At 30.0% G+C, this 19,558-nt stretch overlaps 1 long non-coding RNA gene across 1 annotated transcript in view; it reads left to right on the top strand.

Moving 5' to 3' along the window:
- LOC148307000 (uncharacterized) overlaps positions 1 to 14,034 on the top strand; it is a 108,813-nt gene extending 94,779 nt beyond the window's left edge. The window contains exon 3 of the long non-coding RNA XR_015837914.1: positions 12,626 to 14,034. This is a non-coding gene — a long non-coding RNA (uncharacterized LOC148307000). The remainder of the gene's footprint in view (positions 1 to 12,625) is intronic.
- Positions 14,035 to 19,558: the final 5,524 nt, after the last annotated feature.

The raw sequence follows: 19,558 nt of genomic DNA, 5'->3' as shown, positions 1-19,558 counted from the left end.
AAAAATATGTTATTAATTGATTCGGCATAAACTTTATGGAATGACATGTTGATTATTTAAAAAAAAAATTAAACACTTGTCAGTTTAACTTTTCACCTATTGATGAAAAAATCTAAAGTTTTCGAAACTAGTCGTGTGTAATGAAATAAAACTCATTAAGTGGTATGCAGGTGTTTTATTTATATTATTTAAAAAAAAAAACAAAGAAAATATATGTTTTTATGTATTGTAGTTGATTTGGCAGTCATTTTGTGGTAATACCTTTCCATTTTTCTTTAAAATTAATACCACTATTTAAATAGCTATGCCATGCTAAAATTGGTTAATGTTTTTTTATTTTTTTATGTGTGTGCAAAATGGCCATTTTTTATAAAAATGTCCGATTTTAGTATTTTTCTGGTATTGATAGAAAACATACTAAATAAACTATTTCAACAAAAAAGCATTTTGTAAAAAACATACTTCGACATGTTATTAAAGAATTCCAATTGAAGAAAAAATATCGTGTGAAATATCGTTCTCAGAAATTCTGATTGGTAAATATTTTTATTTCATCGTCATCAAAAAAATGGTTAATTTTATTTATTTTTTAATATAATTTATGAATTGAAACTTAATTGATCTCAAGAATATTGTAAACAAACTATTAGCTATACCAGAAAAGAGGTCAACTAATTTAATACCGTTTTCAGCGTAATTTCAGTATACATAGCTTCGTAACCGCAGTTCCAACGTTATCTCCAAATGTTGACACAAAATATCAGCTTTTCAGTCCCCCCTTATTGGAGGAATGGGCGGATGAACTAAGCTCCTTACCCACTCAGTCGGAGCTAAGAGCTCCTACAGCCTTCTGCCTTCCTGGTAGCTCGACGATGCTCAGGCAACAGGTTCCCTTCCTTGAAAGCCTTAGAGCGTGCAATCTTATCAAGGCAATTAGGCACCCTCCTAATTATATGTTTTAATACAATACAGTGGGAAAATGGAAAGGATGAAAACCTATTTGTAACCGATACTAATAGTTCCGATTATTTTATAGTTTTTTTTTTTAACCTATTAGTAGGTTTATTCGAAAGCTTATTATAATTATTATTGGAAGACTTATTAATAAGATTGACTACGTACCTATATATTTTTTTAATTATATTTTTTGTATATATGCGTCGAAACACTTGTTACAATAAATTGTAAGAAATCTGTCCATTTTCAATTGAAATTTCACTAAGTGAATGTTATTATACGAATCAAAATTTAAATTTAAAAATAAAATATTCTTACCGCGAAGTAAATGCCGAATCAATTGAATTTGAATGAATTTTCATAAATTCGTTTGTCCGCATACAATATAATTTAAATTTATTATGTCTGTTATTATATGTATGATATACAAATATAAATAAAGCAATCTGTTCATCAACATAATAATTAAAAAAACAAGAATGGTTAATTTATTGTTGTTTTTTTAAATCGTTGTTGTGAAGTGTGTTAAATCTTGAAGTGATTTGATATCAATAGGTTAATGTAAATTAACATTAATTCAGTAAAATAACTTTCGTCAACAAAAACAAAACTGTAGAATATACGATATTAATATCATTCCTGATTTCAGGTTTGTGGTTCAGTAACGAATGTAATTATGATATTACATCAAATTGCAAGTTGTACATATGTATGTATTTATAAACAACACGGGATACACTTACAAATATTCAATGAATCAGGCTTATGATTGTGACAGATCGTATAAAAATCCCGACTTTTTCTTAATCTACGTTTAGCTGTCAAAAACATAAGGTTTATAATAAATTATGTCATTAATTGATTCAGTATACCTCAGAACAGGTTTCTCCAAATACCTAGTGAGGATAGACAGTGTCCAATAAAAAAAAAATAAAAAAATATAAATAAATAAATAAATATATATATATATATATATATATATATATATATATGTATATATATATATATATATATATATATATATATATATATATATATATATATATATATATATATATATATATATATATATATATAAATATATATATATATATATACATATATATATATATATATATACATATGTATATATATATATATATATATATATATATATATATATATATATATATATATATATATATATATATATATATATATATATATATATATATATATATATATATATATATATATATATATATATATATATATATATATATATATATATATATATATATATATATATATATATATATATATATATATATATATATATATATATATATATAGATATGTATAACTTAAGTACAAAATTATATTAAATAATAAACGCTGTTCTGCAGCACTGAACCTGTAAACCTGTAGTAGTCACTGTGTAATATAATATCCATCCAGTTTTACGTGGTATTTACCACCATTTCTTAAAATCTATTGTGACACGGGTTATGATGCATTCTGCATCATTTTACGGTGTTTGAAAATGACCAAAATCACATCAAAACACGTGTAATAATAGATTGTTAAAAATACCGGTAGTTATCAAGTAAAACTTAAATTCAAAATTAATAAAACATGTTTTAAGATTTTTGTATGGAAAATACGAGTTTTAGTTATCACATTTAAAAGTGCGATTTAAAATTAAATTCAAAACATTTTTCGCATCTGAGGACTTTTAATTTTCTAGCTACAATATTTCTTTTTGATATTGGTATTTACCAAATAAAACTTAAATTAGAAATTAAAATATGTTTTATCTTGGTATGAAAAATGCGAGTTTAATTTATCACATTGTGCAATATAAAATTAAATTCAAAACATTTTTCGCATCTGAGGACTTTTAATTTTCTAGCTGTAATGTTTTTTTTATATCGGTATTTAACAAATGAAACTTGAATAAAAAATTAATAAAATATGTTTTAAAAAGATCTTGGTATGAAAATGCGAGTTTTATTTATCACATTTAAAAGTGCAATTAAAAATTAAATTCAAAATTTTTTTCGCACCTGAGGACTTTTAATTTTCTAGCTACAATGTTTCTTTTTCGGAAATTACTAATTGATTGGTTGTTACCATGTTATTAAAAAAAACCTTTTCACACAAAAGGGTGTCTTCTTTAGACTCTAGTATCTTGTACCAACGCAGGAGTTTAAAGAGACAAGCGCTGAATATTATAAGACATAAGATTTATACAACTAGTATATTTTCGATAGAAGTTCATCTAATGACTTCGTCTGCAGTGTACTGAGGCATGCACGGTAATTGGCAATTACTCTGAATCAAGCACCTGCTTCGTAAGTTTATCGGGAATTTATTTAAAGGGGTAGAGATAATTTAAATTTAATAAAACGGAGCTCAGATAACACAAATGTTCTTACAAATAACTTTGATGCTCATTTTACACGGTAATTTTTATTACGATATGAAGGGTATAAGATTATTATTAATAATTAAACTAAGATAAAAAAACAACATTTTGAGTGTGTCCAAATACTTGTTCACAAAATCTCCAATTAGAGGAGTTATTTTCATATTATTTTTTGACATCTCATCAAAGATGAAGATGATACTAATACAAGATTTTCTGCTTAATAAAAAAGCTTCTTTACATCTCACCAATAGATGTCTCTAGTGAAGTTCTAGTGATTCAAGAACAAGGTTTCTAAATTGGTTCATATAATAGAACTTCCAAGAATTTGAGTAGTGTGGTTGTCAATGATGGGTAGAATTGGTGAATGTTACACGTGTGTAAAGTGATCACTTAAACCAGCCTATGACGGTCGTCAGCCCCGTAAATGCCCAGACTTCCATATTCTTCTTCATCTGTGATGAGATGTCAAAAAATAATGAGATAAAAAACATTGAGATTTCAAAAGTTAAGTGAAATACCAATAAAATTACCTCTAAATTTGAGCAAGGTTTATTTTTTATATAATTATTGTCTATGTAGCGATTGATCATCCATATTATTAAAATTTTAATTCATATGTATAGTTTACTCGTATTTCATTTGACAGGAATTTTTTCTCTGATCTAATGTGTCATCATCGTTTTCAAACACGGTGTTTGAAAATGATGCGGAACGCATCGAAACATGTGTCATAGTAGATTTTAAGAAATAATGGTATTTACTTTAAATTAAAAATGGATAGATTTTACCACCAAGTGACTGCCGAATCAATTAATGAAAGTTTGTTTTATGAATAAACATACATGATATATGAAAGAAACAGTGAACAAATGATTGGTGTTAGAAACAGAAAACAAACCCAATAATTTGTTTACTGTTTCTTTTATATAGCATGTATGTATGTTTAGTCATAAAATTAACCCCAAAAAAGGGGAACAGGTTTTTGACGAAACTAGCTGGTTTTTAATAAAATGTGAGTGGATCAAAAATTAACGTCATTTTTTTCTACTACTACTACTACTAATACCATCACGCCGGTTCTCCACAGGGGTAGGCAGAGAGGATGGAACGCCACACTCTTCTGTCCTGACATACACTCCTCGCCTCCTTCACATCTATACATCTAGTCATACATAAGTCTTTTTCGGTCGTCCTCGTTCTGTTTTCCCTCTCACATTCGCTACATATATTTTCTTAGTCATTCTCTCGTTATCCATTGGCTCCACATGTTCATACCACCGTAAAGAACTCTTCCTAATCTTCTCAATTATTCCTCGTTCAGCCTTACATTTCTTTCTTATTTCTTCGTTTTTAATTCTGTCAAACAACGATTTTCCACATATTCGTCTGAGGGAGCGCATTTCAACAGCATTCACTCTGCTTTCATCCTTCCTTTACCAATTCCATATTTCGCTTCCATACATTAGTGTCGGTACCAGCACGCCGTTCTGAATCGCTAGCTTGGCTTCCATGGACATATTCTTATTTGCAATCACTATGCTCAAAGCACCATTTATTCTATACCCTGCATTCATTCTTCTCTCAATATCCCTATCCACTTTTCCATCCCTCGTGAACATGCTTCCTAGATATAAAAATTCTTGCAACTGTTCCATATTTAAACATATTTTTCTTTATTATTTCTCAAAATAATAAAGAAAAATATCTTTAAAAGTTTGATTTTAAATACGGGCATTTCTGCTTGAAATATCTGTGTAACTCAAATCCTATTCGTTTTCATTTTAATGTATTTCAGCATCCCTCTTTTACAATAATTGTGTAAATATTTGACGTCATAACGGCGGGAACTATGTAAATTAAACCCAAGCAAGCGTGAGATAGGATTGCTCCTTTAGCGCGAAGCAAAGGTATACGTACGTTTTCTGAATTTTCCCGATGCACATTGCCGAGTGGCGTGGCGCGTTATAACGCCGTTAGTCATTATAACGACATTTGAAACGGCTTGTTACATTCCTCCGTCTGATCTACTGCAGTCGGCGGATGAAATACGAGACGGCCCCCTCATACCTTTGCAAAAATATTTATATTACGTCGGCGCGAGAAATTCCAAAAGAAAAATCCCGACACTGCAATACATTCTTAGAATAAAAATGTAATTTTACATTTCCTATTTTTTTTGCGATCTCTAAGAAGAATGTGCGACTAAACGATGTATGATAGATGTGCGAATAGTGAAATAAGGAAGGAATGCAGAGCTGAGATAAGCATTATCGATAAAATTAAGAAAAGTGTGTTGAGATGGTTTGGACATGTAGAACGAATGAGTGAGGAAAGAACGGTAAAACAAATTTATGAGGGGAATGTAAGTGGAAAAAATAGCAGAGGAAGACCGAAAAAAATATGGCACGATCAGGCATGCCAAATACTTGAAAGTGGTCAGGTTAGGAGTCGTAACAATCGGCGGGTATGTATGACGAGATGCATGAACGTGGAAGAGGCGAAGAATGTTTGCAAAGATAAAGTGGTGTGGTGTTTTATTCTCTCTAATCAATTATTATATAAGAGGACGTACGGATGGATAAATGAACGAATTGTGTGATGTGATGAAATGTAAGTGTTTAGGCATGTCAAATTCTTGAAAGCGGTCAGGTTAGGAGTCTAAATAATAGGCGGGTATGTATGAGGAGATGCATGAACGTGGTGAAGAATGTTTGCAAAGACATAGTAGTGTGGAGTTCTATTCTCTCTGCCTACCCCTGTGGAGAAGCGGCATGATGCTTAGTTAGTTAGTTAATTCATCCTATTATTATTCCAAGTCCTTTATAAGCGTTCTAGACGTAGTTTACAGTATTTTACGAAAATGACGCTGGGTAAATTATTATGATGATTATTATTATTATTAGTATTATTATTAAGTATGGGTATTTACAAGGCTTATGACCTGTCATGGGCTGGTTAGGTGGTAAACTTTTATTCAATGTAACATTCACCATTCTAACCATGATTGGCAATTATACTGCACATATTTTAGAAATGTTGAGATTATTATGAAAATTATATTGGAAAAATGAAACAATTGTTTAAGACCACTTTTTTAGCTTCTTATTGTTAACACGACTTTTTTAGAGAAAACGTTAACAGATAATCTTCTCGTCAACAGGTGAAAGTATAAACTATTTTTTATGTATTAATCATCATATTATTACAAAACGCATATGCCGAATCAATAAATAAGAAAATAAAACACGTTTTTTAAAACATTTTTTATTATTTTTATTATATGCATATTTAAAACATTTTAATATTGCAATGAGTACATATGTAATAAATAATACTTTTTATTGATTTACAGCATTTTGAGTGTGTCCAAATACTTGTTCATAAATCTGGATTATTTCCAATTACGAGTTATTTTTTTAATTATTTTTTTAGTGAACTCTCGCATATTATGTTTCGAAATTGATCAATTTATATATAGATGTTTCAAAAAGTAGTATGGTTGTCAATCAAGGGTAGAATTGGCGAATGTTACACGTGTGTAAAGTGATCACTTATAAATAAGCCTATGACGCTCGCAAGCCCTGTAAATGCCTACAGTTCCATATTCTGCTTCATCTATGTTGAGATATTTATTTTTTTAATGATTTGTTAACTTACATCTTAAAACAACGCATTATAAATCTCAAAACAACAATGTGGTGTCGTAATAAAGTCAAATACCGATATGAAAAATGAGCTGTAGCATTTTCGCTAGGCGGTAGAGCGCTTCGCTCTGTAGGGCTGTTAATCGAATTAGAGGTTTCCGTTACATCGCTTCCGTTACTGTTAGCGCACCGGCGCTTTGCGAAGCGTTCCGGTCATGCTGCGGTCTCCGATCACATTCCGGAACTTGTGGCGAGTACTTGTTGCGCCAAACTTACGCAAATACTCGGAAATCTGACTGACTTCCGATACCAAGTCGAAACTGGAGTGTACTGAAATATTCACAACATTTTACAACAAAAAACTTGTTGACAAATCTGGGTTTTCTCCACTTGGAGTTATTTTTACAATTTTTTGATATATCAACATAGATATATCTTCTCGAAATATCTTTTTTGATATATATTCTTCTTGATATATCTTTTTTTGATATATCAAGAAGAATATGGAGTCTGGATATTTACAGGGCTGTTGTAAATAAAAATTACAAAATAATTCCAATAAAACGGTCTCTGCTCAGTGAAAGCTTTCTCAATTGTATTATTATTTTATTCCTAAGCATGAAAAATATGACGAACTATGAAGTTTTCCTCATTTGTGTCGGTCGAGACACCCCGCCCCATAGTGAAGTCGCCTCGAAGTCCCTTACAAAGCTATTAGGTTTTAGGGCAGCTGTTGCCATCCATCATCTCCGACAATTCTTTTCTCTTCCTTTCATCTCACCCCTCGCGACCTTCTGCCTTCTGGCCACTAACTACTGCCTACTCTCAGGTCTGCCTCCCTACCCTAATGGAGGGGTCATTCTCGCGCACTGATTCCTTTACAAAAGATTTGCGAAATATCAAATAATACGACAAATATTCTAATTATATTATTTGGCGATTTATACTAGAGAAAATTCATCATTTTTTAACGTTTCATTATTTAATTTATTTATTTGGGATTTTTACAGCTATAACAATACAATATACAATTACAATTAATAAATCTACAGCCAATTACAAAAATCCGCCGATAATGTTATTCTTATTATGATGAGTGATGAATGAAAGTAATGTTTGTGGTTGGGGTGAGTGTGTGTGTGTGTATATGTGTATGTAAGAGGGTGTGTATGTGTATATCAGTGAATCATACATGAGTAATAAAAATATGGAAAAAAGGAAAGAGGAGGCAGGAGAGGCTTTGAGAAGAAAAAACAGAACCAAAATATTTTATTAAAATGGTAAATACAGTGATCAGTGCACACTACCCACAACAAGTGAAATCGTATTGTCATCAGTGCGTAGCGATGGCAATGTATTATATAGTCTTATTTGCTCCGTTACAAGATGAAAGGGTTTTTAAAATTTTATGTGTTGTTTAGGTTGCGTAGTCTATTTTGGGGATATTTGGGGATGGGGATACTTTATAGGGATGGAAAGATTGATAAGATATTGAAAGGAGAGTTAATGCTGGGAACAGATTGAACATGGATGCTGCCAAGAACCCACATATGACATGACGTGTGAATTATATGATTTATGTATATGCCATATGTATAATTATCGTGATCTGAAAAATTGAGATATATGGTTGTCAATCATAGGTTGAATGGTGAATTTTACACGTGTATAAAGTGACCACTTAAACCAACCTATCGTGGGTAAAAGCTACGTAAATATCTAAATTTTTATATTTTTAAAATCTATGATGAGATGTCAGTATGTAATAATAACTTCTAACCGGAGAAAACCTACATTCGTGAATAATGATTTAGACACCCACAAAATGTTGTAACAACTATCTAGCCTTTTCACTTTCATTCGTCAAATGAGCAAGTTCTTAACTTATTATTATATGTGTAAGAAAACTGGATTTAAAATATTTATTATGTTTTCAGTTTTTTGAATTATCTTAAACATTTTATTTTTAATTTAATTAATTTTTATCATTTTATTTTTTTTTAAATTACGCTTAAATTTTATAAATTTATTTGACATACATATTTTAAAATTCAATTTATATTATTTTCAATATTATAAATATCTAAAGCATTTTCTTTGTGGTTATTCATTTTTACTATTATATATTTTTTTCTTAAAAATGTTATTACCGATTAGTGAGTGGTTATATACTAATATCACTAATATTTTCATAAAAAAGTATAAAAGTCAATTAATTAATTTTTTTTAAACGCTATCAAAATACGATGATCGAGCTTTTTGAGACAAAAAGCTTGTGTAAAGTCATCGTACTAATGGCACTAGAGTTTAATGCTGCTCAGATATATAAATACGGGAATAATTATTTGAGCAAATCAGTATGGCGATGTCACTCGTCTGTAGAGGATGTCACATCCCTGGATCTGGAGACGCCTAACCAAACATATTGGCAGTGAGTACACGACCCCTAACAGGGGTCGATGTTTGCCTTCCCCGTTAATTTGAGGGTCCGAGGGGTTGGAATATCACATGTAGCGTGGTAAATAGACCAAACCTCTCTCGCAGGATGATTCTCATATAAATTGTGTACTCGTATGGTCCCACATTTTGGGAGTAGCTTGGTTCCGTGTTGGGATTTACGCTAATTAACACATAGGGTATTTAGTAAGTAGTTCATAGTACAAAAATGATTATCTACAACATTTTGAGTGTATCCAAAAACTTTCAGTATTTGAACACACTGTTCTTATTTTTCATAGTGTGTCACAAATCTGGATTATCTCCAATAAACAATTTTAAAAAATTGACATCTCAACATAGAAGAAGAAGAATATGAAATGATACACGTGTGTAAAGTGATCACTTAACCACGCCTTTGACGGTCATAAACCCTGTAAATGCCCAGAATTCCATATTCTTTATCATCTACATGTGTTAAGATGTCAAAAATAATAAAAGAAAAATAACATTTTCTGGAAAACACTTTGATTCAGATAAAACATTGTTAATATATAATATTAATAAAATAAAAGAAAACGATAAACTTATAAAAAAATATCAAGATTTTTTATTTTCTGAACAAAGATGAAGAAGATTGATATATTCTCGTTTTTCCTGTCAGGAAGGATTTATATCCAATAAAAAAATCGTATATTTTATGTGTATTTTTATAACAATATGTGTATCAATTTTTTTTCACAAATTCTGAGTTTTATCTTCACAAGAAGTTATTTATATTGAGATCCTAAAATATGTAAATCTGGGCATTTGAAGGGCGTATGACCTGTCAAAGGCTGGTTAAGTGATCACTTTATATAACGTGTAACATTTATCATTCTACACATGATTGAGAGGCACACCAGTGAAATTTCGCAAGTTTTTTTCATGCGAATTCACGAAAAATTCATTTTTTTAAGTAGGTTAAAAACTAAAACCGCTTAGGGCTGAATAATATGGGATACATCTTGTGCCAAATCACGTAATAATACGGCGAGACGTTGTGTCGGATATTAAATTAACGGGTGACAACCGCGCGGCGAAAAATTCACTCGAGAGGAATTTTGAATAAATTACCTACCCTTATATTTTTGAATAATTTTCACACTGCTTCCAGATTAACTCATATTATGGCAAAAACAGGTTCAAATTTATATATTATTTCGAGAAATAAAAATACTTTGTGTTCTGATCCACTCACATTTTTATTAACCAACTAGTTTCGGCAACAACCTGTTGCCCTCTTCAGGGTTACATTTATTACTAAATATATATAAATATATAAAAAAGAAACAGTGTACAAGTTGTTGGGTTTCAAAAGGGTAGGGGTGGGGGTAATGGTGTTTTAAGGAGGGGTAAGAGCAAGGAAGGGGATAACTCTGTTTAGGTTGGGTTTGATTTTATGGGAAATATATTAAAAATGGGACTTTGACTAACGTTTATTTGGTTATTAATTATATTTAATTTTTGTTTAACCGCTTTTTTTTATTTCTAACACCTCTAAATTATTAATTTGGCAAGTTCTGTTATTACAATGCAAAATTTTTATCCCATCTTCAAAATTGAACGAATGATTATTAGATAAGATGTGGTCCGCGAATTCCGAAAAATTGTTATTATTAAGACATCTCTTATTTACAACCTGCGTTTTTATAACACAAACTTTGAACATTAATAAAATATTCGGGTATCGTAAGTAAGTAAAACCCTTATCCGCACCCCAATGATGCATAGGGCACTGCGTCATATAAACGCAGTTTTATCTAGATCGTTTACACATGACGGAAAGGTGATCAACCTTCCGCTTCAGGTACCAGTCCAGGGTAAAATTGAATAAATATTATAGTGAAAAAATCACTTTATAATTTTAATATTTATTTGACCCTACCTGGGAATCGAACCCGGGACCTCCAGTATGGTAGCCGAGTGTGCTGACCATTACACTACAGAGGCGGAGCTTAATCATGTTTATGCTATGTATAATATAAAATACAAAAAACTGATGTGATTTTTTTGAAGTATTACTATGTGTTGAGATGTTATTCATTGCTCATTTTTTATTAAATAAAATATTTTGTATGTCGTAAGGAGGGGTTTATTTTGATGCGATTAATAATTTATCTGCAATTTGTATAAAAAATCCAAAGAAAATGTTGCCATAATAATATTAATACATTTTATTGAGATAATGGACAGTAATTTTATGCTTTCTTTATCAAAGCTGCCGCCGGGGGAGACATTTAATTTAATACTATTGACGGAATACGAGAGTTTTTCTTTCCTTCCACACTCTTGTCATCTCAATATTTCCATATACATCCCATAGGTAGTCATGTTTCACTTTGCCGTCTAAATAATTCGCTTTCATCTCAGCATAAATATGCATAAACAACCAATATTTTCGGATTATAATGGCCTTCTCCCAGTCGGGGTGAATTTTTTTATTTTAATTTTATTTATTTCATAGATACATACTTTTTTTTACTATTTGTATAACGGCTCTTTAGGCATGGCCTGTGTTGAGCCGAAATTCTTACATGTTACTACATTTTTTTAATATTATTGTTTTTTTTTTTTTTAAATATTAGATTATATACATTACATATAAAAGATACAATAACAATTTACAGTATAAAGGTATTTGTAACCAACGATCAAAATGTAAAGTTATGATTTGATTAGAAAAAAATACACATTTTTGAATATGTAATTTTTTTCACCTCGTTAGTGTAATGGTCACCAAGCTTGGCTACCGTACTGGAGGTTCCGGGTTTGATTCCCAGGGAGGGATCAAATACATATAAGTGATTTTTTTCACTCTTTATATAATTCAATATTATCCCGGACCTGAAGCCGACGGCTGATCACCTTTCCTTCATGTGTTAACGGTCAAGATAACTCTGCATTTATTTGATGCAGTGCCCTATGCACCATCGGGTGCGGATGAGGTATTGAAGAAGAAAATTTCCAAATGAAATAAAACGGTAAAATAAAATCAAACGTATCAATCAGCGTATAAAAGTCATATAGGTCATAGTCATGTTACAAAGGTGAAAAGTTTTCATACCTGTAGCTTCCAGTAAAATAAGTTAAATTTATGAAATTTGAATTTTCAAGGATTGTTTTCTTTTCTTTCTAGGTCACACCAGCGCGATAATACAAGGTAATTCAAGGTTGAAAAGGTAAAACAATAAAAAAGGTTATTTATTTATACATATATTGATAGGTGGTATATTTTTGAACATATAATGAGCACTTTGTTGAAAAATCGAATCACATTCCACCGCACATGTTTCAAATTTAACGATAATGGCGTCATTGCAGTATCTGATCGTACAAAAAGATTTAGAAGTCAATGAAATGATATTGTGGTATTTTTGTTTGTTTTGAATATAGCTAATTTATACCTAAGTCATAAAATGCTATTTTATGCATAGATCTTGTTGCGTGGTACATTATATGGGATGACGCTTTCTCTAACAGAACCTAAACCTTTTCCTGAAAATTTATATAAATGTATATATACTTTTAAATATTGATTATTGATAATTTTGTATCCGTTTTGATTAAAAGACGAGCTAAGCTTAAAATCAATATTGTTGATAATTTTTTTTTGAAAATGTAGAAAGTTTGATAACTAATACATATGGGGTTCAGTTAGACAGTTGACCATATTTTGTGCCGACATATACTCTGAAATGTATATTATATAATAAAAATAAGATGATGCGACCGTTATGTTACCCTGATACATTTGAAATCAAAACATTACAATACGGATTATTTACCTACATTAATTAGTAATAAGTGTTTAGATAAATAAGATATTTATCTAAATAAATCTAATCTAAAGAAATTTATTTAACATACTAGGTATGTACTTTTTGGGGAGCCATAACGGTCGGTTCATTACTGCTTTATTATTTTATTGTAATTGTTATTTTGACTTTTTTAATTATTGTAATTTTAGAAAATCTATATCAATACTATGATTATATTTTTACTCTCACTGTAAAATAGTAGTAACTGTAAACACAAGTATAAATTTACATAATTTTTATGATCTGAAGAACAGTTTTACCATTTATTTTGACATTGAAAACGAAATTTACAGATGTTACTATCTTACACCCAGGGTAAAATATTTATAATTTGCTTATTTTTTATTATTTGCCATCTAGTATTGATATGGTCAATGAATGTGTTTTTTCTAATTCAATTCTAAAATCGCGGAAAAAAATCTTTTAAAAAAAAAACGTTTTTTTCTCGAACAAATTTTGAATGAGCGGAACGCAAATCGTTCCGGGTCAGCGGCGGGGACATTCATTGACTTGTATATTTTTGTAGTAAAACTAACCGAATATTGCAGTAACGGTTTGATTTTCTTTTTACCATCAACATATTAGGGATTGAATTTTGATATTTGCATCAGTGATCCCGCGTTGAACTCCCTCTTAGTTAAAAAATAAATTAAATAAAACAGTCTAACCCTTAAAGCATACATCAATATAAGTATGCATCGCGCCATTTGGTGCAAATGGGAAAAAATAAGGATAATATATTAATAAAACGCAAATTTGATTTATTACTTTTTAAGCTGTTTTTTAAGCTACCATGTTGAAGGTCCCAGGTTCAATTCCCGGGAGGATATTAATAAATATTAGTAATTTTTCACTCCAATATTTATTTGATTGACTGGTACCCGAAGCGCAGACTGCGACTTTCTTAATACATTTGACGATCAATTTATAACTGCTTTTATACAATGCAGTGCCCTATGCACCATTGGGTGAGGAAAAAAAATGAAACACCATTTTGTAAAAATGTATTTTGATGGCAAGATTTAGGAAATGAAGTTATCAATACAACAATATTTTGCAAAACATGAAAAATATTATTTTTAAAACTTCATATAGTTTTTGTTTAAAAAACAAATCTTCCTTACCCACTTTGTGACACAGATCAAATGTGAATTTATTTTAATTAACTAGTTTAAATATTTATTTTTTAGTAAAAAGAAAATCATTGTAGAAAATATTTAGTACATCTAGTATGGTATTTAGTATAGTAGTTATACATTTTTTAGTGGTAGTGTTGTTGGATTCTTACTGTGTTTTTGTTAATTACTTATATCCACGTTTCAGAACGCATTTTAGCGTTCATCATCTGGTCCTGTCTCTTAGTGATATAAATCTCCTAACTAAACTTTCGTGGTTAAATTCCTTAAATTTTCATGACCAACCATTTCATTGTGTACGGCATGGCAGTTTAAGAAATTTCATCGAAATTTTTTATATAAATACCAAATGGCATGTTTCGTAGTTTTGGTAGTTGTTACTTGATGCATGAATAAACAATAAGCACGTTTATGTATGTAAACAGAAATTTCTCTTTATCCGCGGATAGGCGTAAAATACACCACAAGTTTTATAAAATTATAAATATAATGAAAATCTTGTTTTAAAATCACTATATCGTGAATTTGCTATAACAACGACATAAAATATGACATTTTAATAGTTATAATGCGGAAAAAACGACTTTTATATCCTTTTCTTCTCATGCCATTCCAATCGGAGGTTGGAGACCATCTCCTTTAACTCCACACGATCCTGGGCCAGCCTGATGAAGATTGCTGCCTCCGGTATTACAAACCACTGTCGAAGATTTTTGAGCCATGATGTTCTCTTACGCCCCAAGCCCTGTCTACCATCTTTCTTTTCCTCTACTAATAGCTGTAGAAAAGCATATTTTTCTCCACATAATATGTAGCCAAAGTATTTGCCTTTTTGTCTTTTGACAGTGGTTAGCAGTTCTCAGTATCTTTACACATTATTTTAAGGACCCCTTTCATTGGGCACTCAATCAGTACATGAGATACGCAGTTTTCTTTTGTATATCCACATTTTAAAATTCCTTTATTTTATTCATCATAGAGATTTCGAGAGTCCATCCTTGCATACTATATAAAAACGCGTAAAATTTAATATAATCACGTAAAATTTGCGAATGAATAAGCAACCCTTACTTTTTTATGAGAACTCATATCCACAGTTTAACTATACGGTATGTGGTATATAAATATTTATGGTGCCTAATTCTCGCGGATAACGAAAAATTATTGTACTGCCAAACCAAGGATTAAGGATAATTCAGAATGGTGGCTTAATTTTTTTTTACATTATATAGTAATTAAAGTTTGTCATGAAACGCAGGGCAATAGATTTATACGTTAAGTCAGATATTATTATTTATCATAGTTTTGGGCCATTTTTAGGAAAATTAGATTTAAGAACTATTCTCTTATATTACACTCAAGAACTATTGAGGGAAACGACAATTTTAAAAAATATTTTGTAATTACATACGGTAATATTTTAATTAAAGTTTAGCTTAGTAAATACCACTTTTTCCTAAACCCAATTCTGACACGTTTTTGATGCGTTCCGCATCATTTTCAAACACCGTATCGTTACGGTGTTTGAAAATGATGCAGTATTCATTGAAACACGTGTCATAGACTTTAACAACAAAGATTTTAAGAAGCAGTAGTAATTACTTAGTAAAAAAAATTAAAAATGGATAGATTCTACCAAAAAGCAACTGCCGAATCAATTTATGAAAGTTAATATATGATTTCATAAGAATTACAATAATTATATGTATGTATATACTTCGTAGACCAATATGTTAAGATTGAAATTATAATTAATCAAAACTTCTGATCTTTGATTTGACATCTTGAACAGTTAGAAGGAAAACAAGAGCTGCAATAATATTTACAATAATTTAATATATATTGGAATTTTCATAAAATATCCGTAATACAAATTAAAGAAACGGAAATTTTGAAAAATATTATAATAAATCGCTTAATTAAAAATGTACGAAAAATAATTTTAATATAAAAATAAGAAGACGGAACCCACGAAAAGAAGACTCACCAGAATCACCAGAATCACCAGAATCAGCAGAATCAGCTGAATCAGCTTTAAGTTCAATTACTTGGTTGGTCACGCGTATTCTTGGGGAATTAACACACCTTAGAGAGTTGTTATTGCTTGAGAATACACGTAGCTGACAAGTAACAGCTTCGTCGCGTCGGCCACACCCGCTCAGGACAAGACCGGTATCGTGCGGGCTGCTCTCCCGCTGCACTGCACTAAGCACGCCTTAGCACGTCTAGCGCTGCGAGCACGCTCGAGGCGCGTCCCATCCACGCATGCCAGACGCGCGACGGATACCTGTCTTCTTCTGTCACACCGTAACTTTACACATCGCTCACTCCTTTCAAGAAGGTCATAAATGAAAAAAAAATTGATTTTTTAGGAGAACGTTTTTAAAGTTTAAAAATATAATACAATGTATTAAAAATTAACATCAAGCCACTTATTGAAATTTCAACTGTGAAACAGATCTTTTTGGGTAAAACCTTAAGGTTTTATCTCCATTTAAAAATATTTAGTATATTTAAAAAAAATAATTAAACAATACCTTTTCTTCAAAATGCAAAAACAACACTTTCTGCCCTGTAGCGGGTAAATATTAAGTTAAAAATATGCCTTTTACTGGGATAAAGTACATTTTCTGGGCATTCCGAAAACATGCTCAATTGAAAATGAACGATTTTTGATTTATGACGTTCTTGAAAGGAGTGAGTGACATATCACCAGAGTCACACACAGACACGCCTTCTATTCTCAGAATATGCACATTCTTACCCTGAAACTAAAGCTGATACACTTGTAAACAAGTTCAGTGTCAGCAAACTAATCAGGTCGTTCGGATTAGAGAATCATTCGGATTAAGAAATCATTCGGATTAGGAATCATTCGGATGACCGAGTATTTTAAGAAAAAATATAGAAAATCAACTGTTAATAAATTGGATTTTCATTTTACATGTACATATATATATATATATATATATATATATATATATATATATATATATATATATATATATATATATATATATATATATATATATATATATATATATATATATATATATATATATATATATATATATATATATATATATATATATATATATATATATATATATATATATATATATATATATATATATATATATATATATATATATATCTATTTAATAAAATAACAACTATATGTTTAGTTTATTCCACATAATTTTTATTTGACTAGCAACCGGGTTTCGTCTTTTCATAACCGACATCGCCAGGCTAGTCTGATGAAGTTGGTTACGAAAAAATGAAACAAATTTATGTAGAAAAAACCATATATTTGTGATTTTATTATATAAAATGCAGTGCTACCAAGAAATGTCAGTACAAAACTTTAAAAATATATATTTAGGTACCTACTGAATGAACAGTTAAAAATATTAACATTTTCATTTTAGCTTGAAAAAGTCAGATATTTTCTTTTAAATCAACGAACTTAACTGAGGTCCAAGGGTTAAATCACGCATTCGTCTCAAAACCATCAATTCCTTAGTATTCTGGGTGACTTCTTCAGCCCAGTTGAAGGCTATGTTAAGCTTTCACAGCTTCAGAAGGTGGAATTGAAAAATAAAACTGGGATTGTTCGGATTATAGCGCCTTTCGGATTACGGAGCGTTCGGATTAGAGAGCTGGCACTGTACTTAGTAAATTTCTGAGGTAGCATTTAGGCTTTATGAATGTCGAAAGTAACTTTGGCTAGTTTTTTTAATAAGCAAAATTAGTAAGCAAAACTTTGGCTAATTTTTTTAGTAGCAAAATAAAAATATGATGTAATAACAGCCGATGTAATATGACTAAAATACAAATAGTGATGTAACTAGTTTCCCAGCATATAACTTTTAACGTAATTTATATTTAGTCATTATTATTTTATTTTCAATATTCGTAGCATTAACTTTAAGTACTTAACTACTCACCGATATTTCAGTCAACTAGTTTCGAAACGTACCCGTCTCTTTATCAGGACAATTACTACACCAGCATGCAAGTCTAAATCCAAAGAGTTAGACTTATTACTAACTATACACACATTTTAACATATTTCTTACACCAGTATACAGACACGGTCATCGATAGTAAAACAAACTATCCAGCTACCCATAAAAGACGAGGCTTTCATCACCATATATTAAAATTTATTGTGACACGTGTTTCGATACATTCAACATTTTTATCAATCACTGTTAAATGCACCGAATCACGTGTCACGATGGATTTTATAAATACTACAGTCGTGTATATCAAGTAAAAGTTCAATTCAAAATGGGATTATACGAGGCGACTGCCGAATCAATTGAAGAAACTCCGTTTTTCATTCAATGTCATCGAATTATTTCAATTAAAAAAAAAAAAAAAACAACTCGATTCAATAAAGCAAGTTGATATAAAAAATTGATGCGGTACAAAATTAATCCACAACCTTAAAAACTGGAAAAAACTATTTTTTTATATCCGTTTAAAACAACATATTGACAATAAAAGTAATGGATTAAAATCCTTTTTGTAAAAAAATACAAGTAACTAAAAGTGTCTAAATCTTTTACCAATAATTGTATATGTTAATTTTGTACTAATAATCGATAATATTTTGGCAACATCCTATAAAACAATAATAATATTTCATATAATCATTGAATTCTAGATTATATCGCTATATAATAGAGTATACAATTTACTGTCATAATAAATTATGATTATAGCCATAAATATACTTAGATCTGAAGAACATTGAGAAATTTCCATTTTATAATTAAAGAACAAATCCAAAATAGTTGTTTTTATAAAGGGAAATAATTTCTTAACAAAAACAACTATTTTGTATTTGTAAATCATTGGGATGAAGAATTATATGTCAATCATTGTTTGGGGACAGTCTTATTACTTTTTTGATATAAGTACGACGGTATTCTTTATTTTTATTTGATTTTTATTTTTAAATAAAAGAATAATATTTTTGTTTTTATTATTTACACAAATATTTCAATTTCATACTTTTTAGTGAGCCTTAGCGGCTCGTTATTCGAAATTGATTTTAAATTGTGGTAGAGTGGGTTCGAACCGAGAAACTCTGATTTAAGAGTC

The sequence above is a fragment of the Brachycentrus maculatus genome, unplaced genomic scaffold (genome assembly GCF_059751285.1).
Source record: "Brachycentrus maculatus isolate JH-2025_06_01 unplaced genomic scaffold, ASM5975128v1 h1tg000213l, whole genome shotgun sequence".
NCBI classification, from domain to species: domain Eukaryota; kingdom Metazoa; phylum Arthropoda; class Insecta; order Trichoptera; family Brachycentridae; genus Brachycentrus; species Brachycentrus maculatus.
Note: the sequence above shows the minus strand (reverse complement) of the source record. Positions and strands in the feature narration are given on the sequence as shown.